General features: G+C 36.6%; 1 protein-coding gene across 20 annotated transcripts in view; it reads left to right on the forward strand.

Moving 5' to 3' along the window:
• The window catches only part of WDPCP (WD repeat containing planar cell polarity effector), a 729,520-nt gene that overhangs the window by 623,967 nt on the left and 83,273 nt on the right, over positions 1-22,280 (forward strand). The window lies entirely within an intron of this gene.

Below are 22,280 nucleotides of genomic sequence, written 5' to 3' on the forward strand. Positions count from 1 at the left end.
ATACATTCACATTACATAAAACTCAAACATTTAGAAAATAAGAGATCTGTATAATGCCACCAACCAGAAAAGGAATCTTAACATAGTACATATTTTCTAGCTTTTCCCCTTTCACATATTTTTAACAAAATATAATCATGCTTCCTGTTTTGCAAAATGACTTTTTAAAAATTTAACAAAATATTTTGGAACACTATGTGTCAGTATACGTAGACTGACCCCTTCTCTTTTTTATAGCTATATTATTCAATTGTATGAATATATTACAATTTAATCAGTACCCAATTAGTGGGTGTTTGGATTATTCCTTGTTTTTACTAAAATCTGTGCTGCTAGATAATTCTAAAAAGATGCTGTCATTGAAGTATTTTAATCCCCTGGAACCTCTCTTAACAGAAAGAGCAACTACAATAATGAACACCAATATCCATGGACAGCATCTACAACAAACTTTAGTGACAACATATTCTTATAAACCCCAAAACATAAGTGGACAGGGATAAATCACCAACAGCTACAGGACCCACTAAAAACTTCATGAGGTCTAGAGGGTCCACAGTGGGTGTTGAAGCAATGTGATTTCTGTGCAGTCCTCTGAATGCCAACATGAAAAAATTCAGTGAGGCTCAGGTAAGTGGCAGTAGCAACTATAGGTCTCTCAAGGAACCCTAAAGCTTGGTCATTTAATTAGTGACACACATGAATGGATGACCAAGATTCCTACTGTCCCTATCTACTGTCCAGTGAAACCTCAGCCAAGGGAATGAGTATGGCAGAAACAGCTATGAAAGGTGAACAATAAGTGTGAGGGAGAACATTTATTCTATTTTATGGAATAAAGTGTTATGCAATTCTACAATTACAAAAAGTAAAATAATTAGAGGCACCCCTGTGAAGGAGTGGGATGGAGGCAGCCTTTTGGGCTGCCTGTGAAATATATCACTACTCTTACTGTTTTTGTTTTTGTTTTTTACTGGCCCAGTATGGGGAGAGTAGAAAGCGAGCCCTAATGGGCTGTTACTTCCGGCTGTAAGCACCCAGTCACACCAGCCAGATACAACCCTTGCCAGAGCCAGAGCCAAATGGGGAGTTAAACTGGGGGGAAGCAGTGTGGGAGGGTGCAGGTATACCTATGAAATAATAATGCAGGTGTTCCAAGGCAAGCTCAGGGAGGGTATAAACCTCCTATGGAGCAGAAGGGCAAAAGCTGACTTGATCTTGATTTTCAGTATAAATACAGACCATGAAAGCAGAGTCTCACACAAACAAAAATAACAACAACAACAGCTTCATGGGAGAAACACACAGAAGGTAGGGGGACTTCTAATGGTCCAGACAGATGAAAACTTCAACTACTAATTGGAAGATTTTGTGAAGTCATTCTCAGAACAGCAGCAGAAAATAGAGATGATTCTGTAGATTCCAATTTGTGGATACAAGAAAACTGTAGAAAGTATGGAGGTGCTGGGATGGTCTAGATTCTGGATCCTATAAATGCTTAAGACTAACAAATCAAAATAATCTTTCTAGATAAATCCCCAAACTTAGGAGAAACAGTTCAGAGTAGAGCCCAAATTGAGCACACCAGGCACAATGGGGGAAAGGAAAAAGAATGTAGAAATTAAAGGGGTAAAATAGAAGACCATATTTTTCTCTATATGATGAACACAACAAACTCAGAAGCTCCAGACCTATGCAGATAAGAAAGCTTTCTTGGCACACTCACCCCCTTAAAAGTACAGAAAAGGCAGTTTTCCATAAAAATGAACAAGAACAAAGGGTTGCAATCACATCCCATACAAAGCAGCATTTGAAAAACAGAATAAGAATAATAATTTCCCTATCAACAATGAAAGCACTCTAGAAAGACATGCCCACAAATAGATGAGAATTGACCCCAATATTTTAAAATAATCTTAAATACAGTGATATAAGTTATGAAAGAATAATGTAAATAAGGATAACAAACTCAGAGGTGATTAAAGAAGATTTTTTAGAGAATGAAAGAATAAGAAACAGAAAAAAATCATGTTAGAAATGAACATTAACTTAGAAGGATCACAAGACTAAGTAAACACAATTGCTTATGATAACTAGAGAATTTAAAAGAGGAAACACTTAAAAATCAAAGATAAATGAAAATGGACTCAAGAAAAAGTGCTAGAGAAAGATGATAGGCAAAGAAGATCCAACATACATAAAATGAGAATTCCTAGAGAAGAAAAACCAACGCAATACAGCAGAATCCTGAAAAACTCTTAAGAAAAATTTCCTGAAATAGAAAAAAACTTTATAGTACTAATGAAAGAGCACATCATGACCTGGAAACACCAGCCCAAGTTGGTCGACATCAAGACATATTCTAATGAAATCCTCTGAGCATTCAGATGAAAAGACCAAGTTCTTATAAATGAATGAAAATGGATTATGATCACTTTTTGTCAGCAACACTTTATGCCAGAACGCAATACAGAAATATATTTAAGATACTCAAGAAAAAGGTGAGCCAAAACGACCTATTTGCATTAGGTCCATTCTCACATTGCTATAAAGAACTACCAGAGACTGGGTAATTTATTAAGAAAAGAGGTTTAATTGACTCATAGTTCCGCAGGCTGTACAGGAGGTATGGCTGGGGAGGCCTCAGGAAACTTACAATCAGGGTGGTAGAGTGAAGGGGAAGCAAGCACCTTCTTCACATGGTGGAGAGGGAGAAAGAGAGTGAAGGGGGAGGTGCTACAGAAACAACCAAATCTTGTGAGAACTCACTGTCATGAGTTTGACATGAGATTTGGGTGAGGACACAGAGCCAAACCATATCACTATTATTTCCATGAGCCACTACTAGGAAATCTATTGGATAATGAGATTCAAACAGCCAACATGACTTGAGACATCTATGTAAGGACTAGTGATAAGCATAATAAATACATCTACATTTAAAACTAACTGATGAAGCCAGTCACAAAAGGGTAAATACTATATGATTCCAGTCATATGAAGTAACTAAAGTGGTCATAACTCATAGAAACAAAGTGGTGGTTGTCAAGAGCTGGAGAAAAGGGAGGAGGAGAATTAGTTTTTAATGGGTTTCAGTTTTGCAAGATTAAAAAGAAGTTCAAGCAATTTGTTGCCCATCAATGTGAGTATAGTCAACACTACTGAAGTATTCACTTAAAAATGGTTAAGATACTAACTTTTCTTATGTGTTTTTTACCACAATAAATGAAAAACTATTAGCTTGTAAGTAAATTAAAAATAAAACTAAATGATGGTTAAAGTGAGATAATGATACAACCCAAGACAAATAAAAATATAGGGAGAATAAGAAGAGTAGAATAAAAATACAATAAGTGGGATGCTGAGACAGGAGGATCACTTGAGCCCAGCCTGGGCAACATGGCAAAACTCCATCTCTATAAAAAGTACAAAAATTAGCCAGGCATGGTGGCACACTCCTGTACTCCCAGCTTCTCAGGAGGCTGATGTGGGAAAATTGCATGAGTCCAGGAGGTCAAGGCTGCAGTGAGCCATGAGCCACTGCACTCCAGCCTGGATGACAGAGTGAGACTGTGTCTCAAAGAAAAGGAAAAAAATAAAATTAATAAAGGACTGCCTTACAGATGCTGGCTAGAAACAAGAAGTGTATTACTTCATATCTGACACTGGGAGAGAAAAAGGATAAAGGGGGAAATTGGTTACTAATTCGAGTAATGCTCATAGTAGAGAACCAACAGACAGTACTCCTCTAAAAATGACAGGAAAAAAAGAAAACAACTGGTGAATATCTCTGATGAATATTGATGCAAAAATCCTCAACAAAATACTAGCAAACCAAATTGAACAATACATTAAAAAGAGCGTTCATCATGACCCAGTGAAATTTATTCCTGGGAGGAAAGGATGGTTCAAAATACACAGATCAATGAATGTGATACATCATATCAACAGAATGAAAGACAAAAGCCATATGATCATTTTCATTTGATGCCAAAAAAGCATTTGATAAAATTCAACATCACTTCAGGATAAAAACCATCAAAAATGGTGTAGAAGGAATATACCTCAGCTTAATAAAAGCCATATATGACAGACCCACAGCTGGTAACATACCGAATGAGAAAAAACCGAAAGCCTTTCCTCTAAGTATGGGGACACAAGAAGGATGCCCACTTTCACCACTGTTACTCAACATAGTACTGGAGGTCTTAGCAAGAGCAATCGGACAAGAGAAAGAAATAAAGGGCATCCATATTGGAAAGGAAGAAGTCAAACTGTCCTTGTTTGCAGATGCTATGATCTTACACTTGAAAAAATTTAAAGAATCCACACAAAAGAACTGTGAGAACTGATAAATTCAGTGAAGCTGCGGGTTACAAAATCAACCTACAAAAATCAGTAGCATTTCTATATCCCAACAATGAACAATGTGAAGAAGAAATTTAAAAAGTAATCCCATTTATAATAGCCACAAATAAAATAAAATACCTAGGAATTAATTTAACCAAAGAAGTGAAAGATCTGTATAATGAAAACGATAAAACACTGATGAAAGAAATTGAAGAGAACACCAAAAAGTAGAAAGATATTCCATGTTCATGGATTGGAGGAATCAATATTGATAAAATGTCCATACTACGAAAACAATCTACATATTCAATGCAATCCATATCAAAATACCACTGACATCCTTCACAGAAATAGAAAAAAAATCCTAAAATTTACATGGAACCACAAGAGACGCAGAGTAGCCAAAGCAATCCTAAGCAAAAAGAATCATATTACCTTACTTAAAATTATACTACAGAGCTATAGTAACCAAAACAACATGGTACTGGCATAAAAATAGACATGCAGACCAATGGAACAAAATAGCTAACCAGAAACAAATCCATGCACCTCCAGTGAACTCATTTTCAACAAAGGTGACAAAAGCATACACTGGGGGAAAGATAGTCTCTTCAATAAATGGTACTGGGAAAACTGGATATCCATATGTAGAAGAATGAAACTAAACCTGTATCTCTTGCCATATACAAAAATCAAAATAAAATGACTGAAGACTTAAATCTACAACCTCAAACTAATACAAGAAAATATTGGGGAAATGCTCCAGGGCATTGGTCTGGGTAGAAACTTCTTAAGTAATACCCCACAAGCACAGGTAACTAAAGCAAAAATGGACAAATGCGATCATATCAAGTTTAAAAGCTTCTACCCAGCAAAGGAAACGATCCACAAAGTGAAGAGACAAGCCACAGAATGGGGGAATATACCGCAAACTACCCATCTCACAGGGATTAATAACCAGAATATATAAGGAATTTAAACAACTCTGTATTAAAAAAACATGTAATAATCCTATTTAAAAATGAGCTAAAGATTTAAATAGACATTTCTCAAAAGTACAGGCCAGGCGCAGTGGCTCATGCCTGTCATCCCAACACTTTGGGAGGCTGAGGCGGGCAGATCACCTGAGTTCAGGAGTTTCAGACCAGCCTGGCCAACATGGTGAAACCCCGACTCAACTAAAAATACAAAAATTATCCGGGCGTGGTGGCAGGTGCCTGTAATCCCAGCTACTCGGGAGGCTGAGGCAAGAGAATCGCTTGAACCTTGGAGGTGGAGGCTGCAGTGAGCCAAGACTGCACCATTGCACTCCAGCCTGGGTGACCAGAGTGAGACTCTGTCTCAAAAAAAAAAAAAAAATGGCAAACGGGCATATAAAAATGTGCTCAACATCACTGATCATCAGAGAAATGCAAATCAAAACTACAGTGGGATATCATCTTACCCCAATTAAAATGGCTATTATCCAAAAGACAGGTAATAAGAAAAGCTGGTGAGGATGTGGAGAAAAGGGAAAACTCATACACTGTTGGTGGGAATGTAATTTAGTACAACCACTGTGGAGAACAGGTTGGAGGTTCCTCAAAAAACTAAAAATAGAGCTACCACATGATTCAACAATCCCACTGCTGGGTATCTACTCAAAAGAAGGTACATTAGTCTATGAAAGAGATATCTGCACTCCCATGTTTGTTGCAATGTTGTTCACAGTAGCCAAGACTTGGAAGCAACCTAAGTGTCCATCAGCAGATGAATGGATAAAGAAAATGTATATATGCACAATGGCATACTATTCAGCCATAAAAAAGAATGAGATCCTGTTATCTGCAACAACACAGATGGAACTGGATGAAATAAGCCAGGCACAGAGAGACAAACTTCTCATGTTCTCATTTATAAGAGCTAAAAATTAAAATGATGGAACTCAGAGAGAGTAGAAGGATGAAAGACAAACTTCTCATGTTCTCACTTATTTATAAGAGCTAAAAATTAAAATAATTGAACTCAGATAGCGTAGAAGGATGGTTACCAGAGGCTGGGAAGGGTAATGGAGGTAGCGGGGAAGTGAGGATGGTTATTGGGTACAACAAAATAGAATGAATAAGACCTAGTATTTGCTAGCACAACACAGTGTCTATGGTAAAAAAATAGTTGTACATTTTAAAATAACTAAAAGAGCATAATTGGATTGTAAAATAGAGAGTAGAAGGATGGTCACCAGAGCTGGGAAGGGTTAGTGGGGAGTTGGAGATGGTTAATACATACCAAAAAAAGATAGTTAGAAATAATGAATAAGACATAGTATTTGACAGCACAGCAGGGTGACTTTAGTCAATAATAATTTAATTGTACACTTTAAAATGACTAAAAGGGTATAATTGGATTGTTTGTAATAGAAAGGATAAATGCCTGAGGTGATGGATACCCCATTTCCACAATGTGATTATTATACATTGCATGCCTGTTTCAGAACATCTCATATACTCTGTAAAGATCTATACCTACTATGTACTCACAAAAATTTTTTTAAAAATTAATAAAAAAGACAGGTGCCAAGGGTATTATATAAAGCAATTGATATAAATGCAACTATTGGAATAAATACAAACTTTACTAAGTATTAAAAGTTTATACACACACACACGCACCCCAAATAAGGCAGACAACACAGACTCTGTACGTGTGTACAATGAAACAATATGACAAATTTGAGGCCAGATATAAAGATCTTATCGATGAATGTAAATGGGCTGAACTCACTTATAAAAAGTTCAGATTAGTAACAGAGCAAAATCTAAAACTAGGCTGAATATAAGATACACAGATAGATACACAGACAAGGGAAGGAAGGAGGAGGAGGAAGAATGAGAGATTGATTTAGAATGGTTGAAAATAAAGGATAAACAAAGATGCAGACAAATGTAATGTGATGCGCAGTCTTGGTATCTGAGAAAGGTATATAATTCAGATCAAAAAGAGACAGAAGGAGGGCTTTCATAATGCTAAATACTACAATTCACAATGAAGATGTAATGCTTTATGGAATCTCCTAATAACACAGCAACAGCTTTCATTAAGCAGAAGTTACAGGGCTGCAAGTAGAGATAGAAAGAACTGCACTATAAAAGGAAACTTTAACATACCTCTCTCAATTTAAGAAAAATCAAGTGGACAAAAAATTATGGAGGAAATAGAAAATCTAAACAACATAATCAATGAGGTAGATCTTTTAGATCTGTAGTAAACTCTGAATTCTGATAATGGAGGATATGCCTTTTTTTAAGTGCTGATGGGAACATTCAGGAAAAGTTGGCCATATCTTAGGCAACAAATGAAACTTCAATCATAAGTCAATTTCAAAGAACAGAAACAATAGAGAAAAATACACCCTGATCTGAAAGCAATAAAATGAGAAATGATTAACAAAATACAATCAAAAGGCCTGCTATTTGGCATCTTAAAAACATAACTATTGAATAATTCTTAAACTGCAGAATTTCTTGAAAATAAAACTAAAGAAAATCCTATATATATATAAAATGATTGAGTTATTAGGGTAAAATATATAGTACTTAATGTTTATATCAATAAAAATGAAATTTAAGAAAATCAGAAAATCTTAAAAGCTGTGAAATAAAGCAGTCCTCAAAAAAAAAGGCAGAAGGAAGGACAGAATTAAAAACGCAGAAATTAATGCTAGAATTTATAGAAGTTAAATCTAGAAAATAGAAAAACAACAGAACTAACAAATCCCAAATTTGGCCACTTGAAAAATGAATCACAAAAATAATCAGCTGTTGGAGGAAGGGAAAAGGCACAAATATACAAAATAGAAATGATGAATAATTACCAAACAGAAAATTTTAAGTATTATAAGAGAATACTTCATACAACTCTGTGCAAATAAATTTGAAGAGTCACATTGGATGGATAATTTCTAAGAAAATTACGGTTTACCAGACTAACATTAAGTCCTAAATGACAAATTACCTTAGAAGAGAATAAGAAACTTAAAGTGCTCCCCCCACAATAATAGTCCTGGCTCAAAAAGTTTAGTGATGAAATTCTACCTAACCTGTAAAAATCAGATTACCCGTGGTTCTTAAACTTTACTAGAACATTAAAAAAGAGGAAATTGTCAAAATTGATATTATAAAGTACAACATTGATCTAAAACCTTAAAACCTATTGTACTGCAGATCATTCTCACTCAATGAGTATCAGTGTAAAAACTTTTAAGTATTAGCATGTGGAATCCAAAGCACATTTTAAAAATACTATATCATGACCAAGTGGGGTTTATTCCAGTTTGCAAGTATGATTTTTGTATTTGTCCATTCTCACATTGCTAAAAGGCACTACCTCCTGAGACTGGGTAATTTATAAAGAAAATAGGTTTAACTGACTCACAGTTCTGCAGGCTGTACAGGAAGCATGGCTGGGGAGGCCTCAGGAAACTTATAATCATGGTGGAAGGCAAAGAGGAAGCAGGCATGTCCTACATGTCTGGAGCAGGAGGAAGAGAGTGAAGGTGAAGGTGAAGGTGCCACACACTTTTAAACATCCAGATCTCATGAGAACTCACTCTCTATTATGAGAACAGCAAGGGGGAAATCCTCCCCCATGATCTAATTACCTCCCACCAGGCTCCTCCTCCAACATTGGGAAATACAATTTGACATTAGATTTGGTAGATTTGGGTGATGACACAGACCCAAACCATATCATTTAGCCCCTGACCCCTCCCATATCTCATGTCCTTCTCACATTTCAAAACACAATCATGCCTTCCTAACAGTCCCCCAAAGTCTTAACTCATCCTCACCTCCCCACTACCCTTCCCAGCTCTAGTAACCATCCTTCTACTGTCTATCTTACATACAATCCAATTATACTCCTTTAGTTATTTTTAAATGTACAATTATTTTTTACCGTAGATACCCTGTTGTGCTAGCAAATACTAGGTCTTATTCATTCTTTCCATTTTGTTGTACCCAATAAACATCCTCACTCTCCCCCACTACCCTTCCCAGCCTCTGGGTTCCTCTGGGTTCTATTCTCTCTGAGTTCCATCATTCTAATTTTTAGCTCTCATAAATAAGTGAACATGATAAGTTTGTCTTTCTGTGCCTGGCTTATTTCATCCAGTTCCATCCGTGTTGTTGCAGATAAAAGGATCTCATTCTTTTTTATGGCTGAATAGTATACCATTGTGTATATATACCACATTTTCTTTATCCATTCATCTGCTAATGGACACTTAGGTTGCTTCCAAGTCTTGGCTCCTGTGAACAATATTGCAACAAACATGGGAGTGCAGATATCTCTTTGATAGGCTAATATACCTTCTTTTGAGTAGATACCCAGCAGTGGGATTGTTGAATCATATGGTAGCTCTATTTTTAGTTTTTTGAGGAACCTCCAACCTGTTCTCCATAGTGGATGTACTAAATTACATTCCCACCAACAATGCATGAGTTTTCCCTTTTCTCGTCTTAAAAAAGACAAGTCCCTTCCACCTATGAACCTGTAAAATCAAAAACTAGTTACTTCCAAGATACAATGGGGGTACAGGCATTGGATAAATACACCCATTCCAAAAGGGATAAATCAGCCAAAACAAAGGGACTACAGGCCCCATGCAAGTTTGAAACCCACCAGAGCAGTCATTAGCTCTTAAAGCTCCAAAATAATCTCCCTTGACTCCATGTCTCACATCAAGCACATGCTGATGCAAGCAGTGGGCTCCCAAGGCCTTGGACAGCTCTGCCCCTTTGGCTCTGCAGGGCTCAGCTCCCATGGCTGCTTTCATGAGCTGCTGTTGAGTGCCTGTGGTTTTTCCAGGTGCACAGTACAAGTTATTGGTGTATCTACCATTCTGGGGTCTGGGGGATGATGGCCCACTTCTCACAGCTCCACTAGACAGTGCCCCAGTGGGGACTCTGTGGGTCGGCGGGGGGGCCTCCAACCCCACAGTTCCCATCTGCACTGCTGTAGTAGAAGTTCTCCATGAGGGTCCTGCCCCTGCAGCAGACTTCTGCCTGGACATCCAGGCGTTTCCATACATCCTCTGAAATCTAGGCTGACGTTCCCAAGCCTCAACTCTAACACTGTGCACCTGCAGGCTTAACACCACATGGAAGCCACCAAGGCTTAGGGCTTGTACTCTCTGAAGCAATGGCCCAAGCTATACCTTGGCTCATTTTAGCCATGGCTGGAGTTGGAACAGTCACAATGAAGGGCGCCATGTCTGGAGGCTGCACAGAGCAGCAGGGCCCCGGCCCTTGCCCACAAAACTATTCTTCCCTCCTAGGCCTCCAGGCTTGTGATAGGAGGGGCTGCTGCAAAGGTCTCTGAAATGCCTTGGAGGCATTTTCCTTATTGTCTTTACTAACATTCAGCTCCTCTTATGCAAATTTCTGCAGCCAGCTTGAATTCCTCCCAGAAAGTGGATTTTTCTTTTCTACCACATGGTCAGGCTGCAAATTTTCCAAACTTTTACACTCTGCTTCCCCTTTAAATATAAATTCCAGTTTCAGATCATCTCTACTCACTCATATGACCACACATTGTTAGAAGCAGCTGGGCCAAACCTTGAATGCTTTGCTGCTTAGAAATCCTTCCGCCATATACCCTAAATCATGACTCTCAAGTTGAAAGTTCCACAGATCCCCAGAGCAGGGGCACAATGCTGTCAGTCTCTGCTAAAGCATAGCAAGAGTGACTTTACTCCAGTTCCCAGTAAGTTTCCATCTCCATCTGAGACCACCTTAGCCTGGACTTCAACAATTTAACCAGTCTCTAAGAAGCTCCAAACTTTCCCTCATCTTCCTGTCTTCTTCTGAGCCCTCCAAACTGTTCCAACTTCTGCCCACTACCCAGTTCCAAAGTTGCTTCCACATTTTCAGGTATCTTTATAGCAATGCCCCTCTCCCAGTACCACTTGTCTGTATTAGTCCTTTCTCACATTGCTATAAAGAACTATCTGAAACTGGGTAATTTACAAAGTTAAGAGGCCTCAGAAAACTTATAGTCATGGCAGAAGGCGAAGGGTGAGCAGGAGGAAGAGAGTGAAGGTGAAGGTGCCACACACTTTCAAACAATCTGATCTCCTGATAACTCACTCACTATTACTAGAACAGCAAGGGCAAAATCTGCCTCCATGATCCAATCACCTCCCACCAGGCTCTTCCTCCAACACAGGGGATCACCCCTCCCAAAGTTAACTTACAAATTTAACATTATGCATATAAAAATACCATCAGACTGTTTTTCCCTGGCATCCACAAGTTAATTGTAAAATTTATTTGGAAAGCCAATTAAAAAAAAATCTGGGAATATCCTGCAAAAGAATAGTAAAAAGAACCTAGCCCCATAGACATTTAAACATACTGTAAAAACTCTTTAATTAAAATTACAGAGTATATTGGTATCCCAATGGAAATGAGCAGAAAATCTGTATGGAAATTTAGTGTATGATAAAAGCAGTTCAAATCAGTGGAGAAAAGATGAACTTCAGCTTTTTAATAAATGGAATTTCCATAAGTGTATTAGATTTTTTAATGATAAAATTGGATTCACTCCTCACACCATAATAAATTCCAGAAGGATGAGGGATTTAAATGTAAACAAACGAAACCATATAAGTACTAGAAGAAAACAAAGGTCAACTCTGGTATAACCTGTAAATGGGAGAACTCTTCCTAAAAATGAGTAGTAGACAAAATATCTCCCCTGAGAGATGTTCACATTCTAATCCCTAGAACCTGTCAATATGCTACGTTACATGGCAAAAGGGACTTTGAAGATTTAACTAAGATTACAGAGAAATTATTCTGTATTATCCAGGTGGGCCCAATCTAATTAAATGATCCAGAGAACTTTCTTTGGCTAGGTAAGATGTGGTAGAAAAGGAGGTCTTGCAGCAACATGGATAGAACTGGAGGCCATTATATTAAGTGAAACAAGTCAAACACAGAAAGACAAATATTGCATGTTCTCACTTATAAGTGGGAGCTAAATAATGGCTAGTTTCAGATATGTTGAAATTTCCATAATAAATAATGTATGTTTAATCACAAGCTTGCATAAGTACCCTTATACATATCTTCATGCTCATTCTATTGATGTTTTTTACAGGATATACTTCAATAGGTAGGCTTTCTAGGCCAAAGAGTATGAATATTTTTATTTTTATTTTTATTAATACTGCCAAATTGCCCTTTTAAGAGTACAACTAACCCTTGAACAAGGTGGGGGTTTAGGGGCACCCCCATGAAGTAGAAAATACATGTATAACTTCTGACTTTACCAAAACTTAACTACTAGTAGCCAACTGTTGATTGGAAGCATTACCAATAGCATAAACAATCAATTAACATATGTTTTATATGTTATATTATATACTATCTTCTTACAATAGAGTAAGCTAGAAAAAAAGAAAATTTTATTATAAAAATCATAAGGAAGGGAAAATACATTTACCATTAAATGGAAGTGAATTATCATAAAGGTCTTCATCCGTGTTGTCTTTGTGTTGAGTAGGCTGAGAAGGAGGAAGAGGAGGGGTGGGTATTGCTGTCTTGGGGTGGCAGAGGCAGAATACGTGAAGGAGGTTGAAGGAGAGGCAAGAGAGAGGTAGGCATACTTGGTGTAACTTTATGGAAATACATCATAATTTGTTTATTTCTTTTTCATTTCTCTAACAATGTTTCTGTATTGTACCAATCCTTCTTCCATTGTTTGCTTTAGTTTCAGTGCTTGTTTCATAGAAGGGTCTGTGTCAGAAGTAGTCAAAAGCAGTCTTGAACAGTCAGAACCCTTCTGCCAGATTATCAATTTGTTTTCTGGCACTGGTTCTTCTATGTCTTCTTCCTCATGGTCTGACTACTCATAGTCGGAGGCACTCATGTCTTCCTTACTAATAAATGTCCTTTGTGGCATATTTTTCCCCAAGAGTCAAGCACTTCTGTCTACATTAAACACCTCAGGTAGATATCCTTTCTTCTCAATGATTTTCTTAATCGTGGCTGAGAACTTGTCTGCTGCTTCTTGGTCAGCAGAAGCTGCTTCTCTTGTTATCTTGATATTTTTAAAGCCAAACACCTGTCTAAAATTATCAGACCATCCTTTGCTGGCATTAAATTCTCCAGCTTTAGATCCTTCACCTTCCTTTTGCTTTAAGTTGTCATATAATGACTTCACATTTTCTCAAATCATTATAGTCTATGGATATGTCTTTCTCATAGGAATCCTGTACCCACATGAAAGCTGTATTTTCAAAACAAGATAAAAGGGTATTTTGCAAAAAGTGCAAGATTTTAGCACCTGCTGGCATAGCTTCAGTGACAGCGTCATGAATTTCCTTTTCCTTATTTAGAATGGTCCTCATGCTGGATTCATTTATCTTGAAATGGTGAGCAACCACAGCTGCAGATCCCCAGTCTATTGTACATATCAAGCAATTCAACATTATTCAACATTTTCTTGTAACGTCAGGACTTTTCTCTGCTTCTTGGCAGAAATTCCAGCATCACTAGTGGCACTTCACAGGGAATTGATAGTGTTATTCAAGGTTTCTGGTATTGCACTAAATATAATGAAAAATACACAAGAACCACAAAAGATCACTTTTTACTATGATACACAATTTACTTAAGAGACAAACTGCTCGTGGATAGATGATTAGCATCATGCAGCATTTTAAGCAGATACTCAAAAACCTCAAATCCACCACAGTAGCAACAGGAGGTGGCTATACAATTATTACAGTAGTACATTATGTGTACTACAGTTAATTTGATGCTATTATGACTTAATATTCAATCTTTATATTTGTTAACATTTCTTTTGATTGAATGGTTCCATGTATGGTCTATAAGTGTGTGTATACATTTTGATAAATTTTAACTTTTTATAACAGATTGTATTTATCTTAGCCTAGTATCTACATGTTTTTTTGAATTCATGAAATATCCTTTTCTTAATTTTTTTGGATATTTTTAGCCTACGTGGTTCATCTGTGAGTTTTTTCAAATTGTCACAAACCTCCAAAAACTTTTTTAAAATATATTTGTTGAAAAAATCTATGTCTGTCCTGGCATGGTGGCTCACGCCTATAACCCTTTGGGAGGCTGAGGCAGGAGGATCACTTAAGCCCAGGAGTTTGAGGCTGCAGTGATCTGTGATCACTGCACTCCAGCCTGGATGCCAGAATGAGACCCTGTCTCAAAAAAAAATCCATGTATAAGTGGACCCATGCAGTTCAAACCCATGTTGTCAAGGGTAAACTGTATTGATTTACCAATAATATGTAAGATGCCCACTTCTAAATGCCACTTCCAACAATCTGAGAGATTACGTGACCTGCTTAAGATCACATGGCAGAGTCTAGAATAAACCTCATAATTATCAGTAATTATTGTTGCCTGACTCAGTACAGTTTATTTGAACAGTTTGTAAATTTGCGTCTATGAAACACTGAATAAAAAGGCTCATCAGCCTTTGACTCCTCTACCAATTATAAAAATGTCATCTTGGTTTTGAGTCAATAAAAATTTAAAGAATAAGTGCAAAATAAGTTAAATATTAACTCTAAAAGAAAAAATTTCTGAAATGTAAAGATTAAGTCATTTACTCAAGACTACTCACTTGTTTATATATTTCCTAGCCCTATATTTAACTACAAAATTACCATACATTTTTGAGAAAATATATTTTAAAAAAACAGTAATAACTAGTATCCTACCAGTACATTTTAGATGTAAAAAACCATCTGATTACTACTGAAATACCATAAACAGATTTTGTGATTCCTGATATTGATTATATTTTCTACTTGCAACAAGCAATGAAAACTGAAATCTGATCTTGTTTAAGAAAATTTGTTTTCCTATCAAGTTATGCTGGAATAAACTGGTTCAAATATCTACTTTTTCCTGTGATATGCTTTGATAATATATAGACACTGAAACTCAATGTATCAATCAACACATAGTAATGATAACTGAAAATGAAATTTTTAGAAAATACTTTAATCTCAATACCTTTACATCTCCCCAAAGAATGACTACTTAGTTCCATATAGGCACATCAACTCATATCAAAGATTTCTAAGATGAGAAGGGAAAACTCAATGTTAAAGACAAACTTTTGTACATAAATATAACACGTTATCATTAATTGCGTATTTTTCCTGTTTTGCTTACTTATTTTTCTAATGAAAAGAACTGTCAACAATATATATGTGGGTATTTCTTACACAGGAAGGCATAACTTCCATAGAGATCACATCAACACTTTGAAGTAACTAAGACCAACAGTATGGGACTTCATAACATTTACCCTAAAAGATAAGTTGCCTGTTATCACCCTTTTGGGTCAAGGTAACACTATCTTTTTTCTTTCTTTCTTTTGATAAGCTGCTGACACTTATTGAACATCCTAACACTTCCTCCATCATCATCTTAGTCTCTTGCCTTCTTCTAGTTCTAAAAAATGGAAAAATATTATTTTCTTTAAGAGCAGCATGGAAAATACTGTATTTGGAAGGACAACAAAGTGTGAACTAAGTGAACTTGAAGGTAGAAAAAATAATATCAAAACATTTTTAAAGGTTTGTAATAATTCCATAATTTACAGGGATACTTAAAAATGAAAGTATGTGGTTTTCTCAAGCTATTAGTATATCACAGATTTAGAAATCACTACCAGAAGGTTTTCTTTCTTTTCAATCTAATGGTCTTACCAGTAAGTAGCAGTCATTAAATAAATCAGCAAGCTCATGTTATCAAGGATCATGACCAGTATCATTCTTCCATTAACTCAAAATTTCCCAAAAAGCCACCTTCACATACATATAAACTTTTTTCCTTATGAATAACCTTGGGTTGTAAAAGTTACATATGACTGCTCTATTTTGATAAAATTAATTTTACCCAACAATGCAAATTTTTAATGTTTACTTTTTTTTAAAAAATCACTTAGCTTATATATAAAATATCAAATTACTAGCCTAGGCAACATAGTTAGACCCCATATCTACAAAAGTAATTTAAAAATTAGCCAGGCATGGTGGTTCGTGCTTGTACTTCCAACTACCCAGGAGGCTGAGCTAGGGAGGATTGCTTAAGCCTAGCAGTTAGAGGTTGCAGTGAGCTGTGATCATGCCACTGCACTCCAGCCTGGAAAACACAGCAAGGCCTTGTTTCTAAATAAATAAATAATGTCATATGAACAGATAAAGGCATAAAATGCAAATGTTCAGTTACTTTTAAACATTTTTGTTAACATATATTGGTTTGCTCTCTTGATCTATTTCCCACAACTTCTAATTATTTATATAAGAAACTTGGCTGTAATTCTAGTAGAATATAAAATGCAACTGAGTTCAATAGAGATTCATTCATATGTAACTATCTTCTAAAAACAAAGCTTTTTTTGGAAAAAAATAAAAAACACCTAAAATGTAAAGCTTATTAAAGGATTATGTTTGGGGGTTCCGTAAATTGTTTCCAAGATCAGTATGGAAAATTCTTGTAAACAGTTCAGTTCTTACTCAGCCTGTGTCCTTTTAACTTAAAAGGCTTTGTAGTATAATTGCTGTGTAAATATCAGAATTTTCCATATATTGTGCAATGTACATAAAGAAGTCACCAAATGGCTTATCTCATACTTATCAACTAGTTTATTTTTATGCCTCCAAAAAGCTGTATTTTTTTACAAGAGCAGCTGCTACTTTGTAAATATTTTAATGGTTTCTGTTAAGTAGAGCTGTCAGTTTAACAAACAATATTATAAAAGATTTTCATTCTTCCATGTGATTGAACATCTTGAAAAGTGTTTTACCTTGAAAATCCTTTGGAGATTTTAGACTGGAAAGGATATCTCCTTTGAAGGCACAAAGCCAACAAAAGAATAGATAGGTTTAAAAAATAATGTATAAGATCACCAGAGAAACAGTGCCATTTATTTCAGAAGACAAATGTATAACAGCAATAAGTTCTCTTAGCTCACTTCTCTTCTTTTGACTTCAGCAGTTTGTTGAAATGGAAGAGCACTGGCTTTGTGCCAGACATTTCAGGTATGAACCTTGATTCTTTTGCCACTTAATAGATATTGGTTTAGAGCAAGCCAATTAACCTCTTTGACCCTCAGTTTCTGTATCTGCAAATGGGGTAATGATACCTACCTTAAAGGGTCATTATGAGAATTAGAGATAATATATGCAAATGGGCTAACTGAATAAAGGTGGCAATTATTATTCTATCCTACCTACCTAGCAACCAGGAGTCTCCCAATCATTCTTTAGTCTTTGTCCTTTACATTTTTATTCACCCAGCTTATCTCTTCTTTCTTTTTTGTCTACTTCATGGAATTGAAAGTAAGAAATATTTTAGAGATGATCTAATTTAGCACTTTTGTTGAACAAATGAGGAAATAGAAGCTCAGAGAGATTAAATGACTTGTCTAAGATCACAGATAGTTAAACACAGAGATCAGAACCCTGGTCTCCTGAGTTTTTCACTGTTTTCATTCTTGCTGTGAAATGGAATTTGATAAGGTAATTCTAGCCTGGATCTAAAGGAACATGTTAAGATAGGACAGCAAAAAAACAGTGAAAGAGACAAGAAAAGGAAAAAATTTAAAGGGGGGTAAGGAGAGCTTTTCCTTTTGTTCTGCATCAAGGCTGAGCAAATTTTTTAAAGGGCCAGATAGTAAATAGTTTAGGCTTCTCAAGTCATATGGCCTCTATCTCAACTACTCAACTCCGACACTATAGTACAAAAGCAGCCTTAGACAATATGTAAACAAACAAGCATGGCTATGCTCCAATAAAACTTTATTTGGACACTGAAATTTGAATTTCATATAATTTTCACATCTAAAAATATATCTTTCTTGTATTTTTTCAACCATTTGAAAATATAAAAACCATTCTTAGATTGTGGGCCATAAAAAAAACAGATGTGGGGCTGCATTTGGCCCATGTGATCTATAGTTTGATGCCTTTAGAAGTATAAGCCTGATAAGTAGAACAGATATTCAGCCTTGATGTCATAGAAATAATAGAGTTTAATGGGGACTGGGATGAAGTGGAGTGTGCCTGCCCCACTAAAGTGGGCAGTAGCCATTCTGATTAAGGAGACTGTGGCTCTTAGGAATTGGAGGCCAAATACTGCAAAATCTGAGTTTTCAAAAAGCCTGAACACTGGATTTTTATGCTAAATCCCTCCATTTTTTTTATGAATTAGGGTAGCTTCCATTGCACAAAACAGAATGAAAGGTCACCTAAATGTCCCAATTTTTTCTTTTTTTTCTTTTGAGATGGAGTCTGGCTCTGTCGCCCAGGCTGGAGTGCAGTGGTGCAATCTCAGCTCACTGCAAGCTCTGCCTCCCGGGTTCACGCCATTCTCCTGCCTCAGCCTCCCGAGTAGCTGGGACTACAGGGGCCCGCCACCACGCCTGGCTAATATTTGTAATTTTTAGTAGAGACAGGGTTTCACCATGTTATCCAGGATGGTCTCGATCTCCTGACCTTGTGATCCACCTGCCTCAGCCTCCCAAAGTGCTGGGATTACAGGCGTGAGCCACCATGCCCAGCCCTAAATGTCCCAATTTTTAAGTGTTGGTAAATAATTCAAAATAGTTGTTAAATACTGTAGATCAAACATCTATAAACTGAATTTGGCACATGGACTCCCAGTCTAAAATCTGTGTTCTAGGAAGACAAAGCAAAATTCTAGGTAATTCATGCTTCCGAGCAATAATTCAAATTTACCCAATTCAGGATCTTTCAGACCAAACACTTAACCTTTCCATAAACTGAACACAAAGGTGATTATAAAGTAATAGGTCATTCAGGCTATAATCACTCCCTATCCCATCCTGTACCCCACCCCCACCAAAATTCTGCTTCTTTGTAGTTTATTAATTTAAGACATTAAGCTTTGTTTAGTAGGTGGTACCAAAGTACTAGTCACATCTAGAACCTTTCCTGGAATTGAGTACACTCAGTATTATATTTCAAAAATATAATCACATATTATAGCTGTAATCTAAGACTATCAGATTTAAAATAGTTAATATAAATTTTTTTTCTAACTCTTGTTGTCCTTTCTCAAAGTTATAACCATATTAAATTGCTGCCACTATGGATCTTACTTTCATTTTATATTGAGGAAAACACAATTTAAACATATTTACAAATATAAAGGACCCAAAATATGTCCTTTAGCATCTTCTAAAAACTTTTCTCCTCTACTTTTTTTTTTTTTTTTTTTTTTTTTTTGAGACAAGGTCTCACCCTGTCACCCAGGCTGGAGTGCAGTGGCATGATCACGGCTCACTGCAGCCCTCAACCTCCTCAGGTCAGGTGCTCCTCCCATTCAGCCTCCCAAGTAGCTGGGAGTACATGTGTCTGCCACCATGCTTGGCTAGTTTTTGTATTTCTTTTTTTTAAGAGATGGGGTTTGGCCATGTTTCCCAAGCTGGTCTTGAACTGCTTGGCTCAAGCAATCCGCCCGCCTCAGCCTCCCAAACTGCTGGCATTACGGGCGTGAACCACAGCACCTGGCCTCTTCTCTACTTCTATGTTGTCACTATTTGTTTATTTTTTTCTGCCCCCTCTCCCCACCCTGCTATCACACTGTAAGCTCATTAAGGATGGGATTATGTCAGCTTCATCTTTATATCCCCCAATCAGTAAAGATATCTGCACAAAATAGACCTTCAATAAATGTTTGCTTTTAAGAATGAACAATGAAACCTAATTTTCACACTTGAAAATGAAACCATCTAAGAACTCCATTTACTGGTAGAGATACATTTTCATTTTATCTTAATGAATAGCAAAGAGTACAATTGATCCATGTAGTGATATTCTGGAAAATAAGTATGTTAATAGAAGGACCTACTACACTTTTCATCCTTAAAATAGTACTAGCATATCCAAGCAGAATGTATTACAGAAAGTTTTGGGAGGAGACAGTCCATATGCTATATGTATCTTCTAATGGAATATAAAAAGAAATTCAATAACAGTAAGGATTGGGAAAAGGACTCAAGGTGAGAATAAATATAATGTTTTGTCTGTCAAGGAAAAAGCATTTAGTCCTCACCTGCTGCAGTTTTCACATATATATATCTATGTAGATCTATATACACACTGTGGAAATAATATACATAAGTGACATTAGCAAGATGGCAGATTAGGAAGCTCCAGGCCCTCATTTTTCTAGGGAGACAAATCATCTGTAACATATACATAAAAATAGCTTTGTGATAAATCTAGAAATTAGTTAATGGACTACAGGACTCAGGCAAGTGCAAAAACAAGAGAATGGATGGTGCCTGAGAGGGTAAGAGAGTTCATTGCATTTTGCTTGCCTGACCCCTCCCTTGGAACAGAAGAAATAGAGTGAAACTTAAGTCCAGCATGCTAACTTGTTTGTGGGCTGCAGTACTTTGCTCAGGGAACTGATGAGAATGACAGTTTGCATAGTTTGGATACAAGATTAGAGGCCACTGAAAACAGAGGTTAATGCCTTAGCATGTTAGACAGGAGAGACTCTGCGGTTCTGCAGGCAGGCTCTAGGGGGAGCAAGAGATTAAGGGCAGAGGACTACAACAGAAACAGCTCCCGCGAAGACACAGGAAAGAAGACAGTCAGAAGCACCCAGATACACTAAAAGTAAACATACAACCCCAAAGAAAACGCATCCCCAGGAAAAATCTGAGAGGTCTTAGAACCTCTAGCCAGCCTGACTGGTCACAGTTTTCCCCTAAGTAAAAGTAGTTCATAAAGATTGAGAAAGGTGGCTGTTTCTTCAAATGCTCAAATCCCAACAAAAGACGACAAGGCATACAAAGAAACGGGACCATGGCCTGACCAAAGGAACAAAATTAAGCTCCAGAAATTTGCCTTAAAGAAATGCAGATCTGTAAGCTTCCTAAAAAAGAATTTATAATAACTCTCATAAAGATGATCAAGACCTACAAGAGAACACAGAACTGCACAGAAATCAGGAAGACAATGCATGAACAAAATAAGAATATCAACAAAGAGAAACTATTTTCAAAAAATTATAAAGCCAGGCATGATGGCTCAAGCCTCTGATCCTAGCACTTTGGGAGGCTGAGAAGGGAGGATTGCTTGAGCTCAGGAGTTCAAGACTAGCCTGGGCAACATAGCAAGACCCTGTCTCTTGAAAAAAAACAAAAATAAACTGTGGACCTGAAAAATATAAGTGAACTAAATAATTCACTAGAGGGGTTCAATGGCAGACTTAAGCAAGCAGAAGAATCAGTGTTCTTGAAGTTAGCACATTTGGAATTATTGAGACTGAGGAGAAAAAAGAAAAAAAAATGAAGATAAATTAACAGAACCTGAGCAGAATAATATATGTAGTATGGGAGTCTCAAAAGGAGGAAAGAAAGGGAAAGGGACAAAGAGCTTATCTGAACAAACAGTGGCTACAGACTTCCCAAGGCTGATAAAACAAATGGACCTACACACTCAAAACTCAATGAACTCCAACTATGATAAACCTGAAGAGACCCATACCAAGACACATTATAATCAAATTGTTATGAGTCAAAGGAAGAATCTTGAAACCAGCCAGAGAAAAACAACTCATCACGTACAAGTGAGCCAACTAAGGTTATCAGCAGATTTCTCAATAGAAACCTTGAAGGCTAAAAAGAAATGGGATGATTACAGTGCTAAAAGAAAAAAAAATCAACTAAGAATACTGTATCCAGCAAAACTGTCCTTCAGAAATGAAGAAGAAATGAAGACCTTTCCAGATAAACAAAAGCTGTTTAGTCAATGTTACTAGACAATAAATACTAAGGAGAGTTCCTCAAATTAAACAAAGGATGGTAGGCACCAACATAGTAATATGAAATTATAAAGTTCTCCACTAATGATA

This window comes from Pan troglodytes, chromosome 12, assembly GCF_028858775.2.
Source record: "Pan troglodytes isolate AG18354 chromosome 12, NHGRI_mPanTro3-v2.0_pri, whole genome shotgun sequence".
In the NCBI taxonomy this organism is placed as follows: domain Eukaryota; kingdom Metazoa; phylum Chordata; class Mammalia; order Primates; family Hominidae; genus Pan; species Pan troglodytes.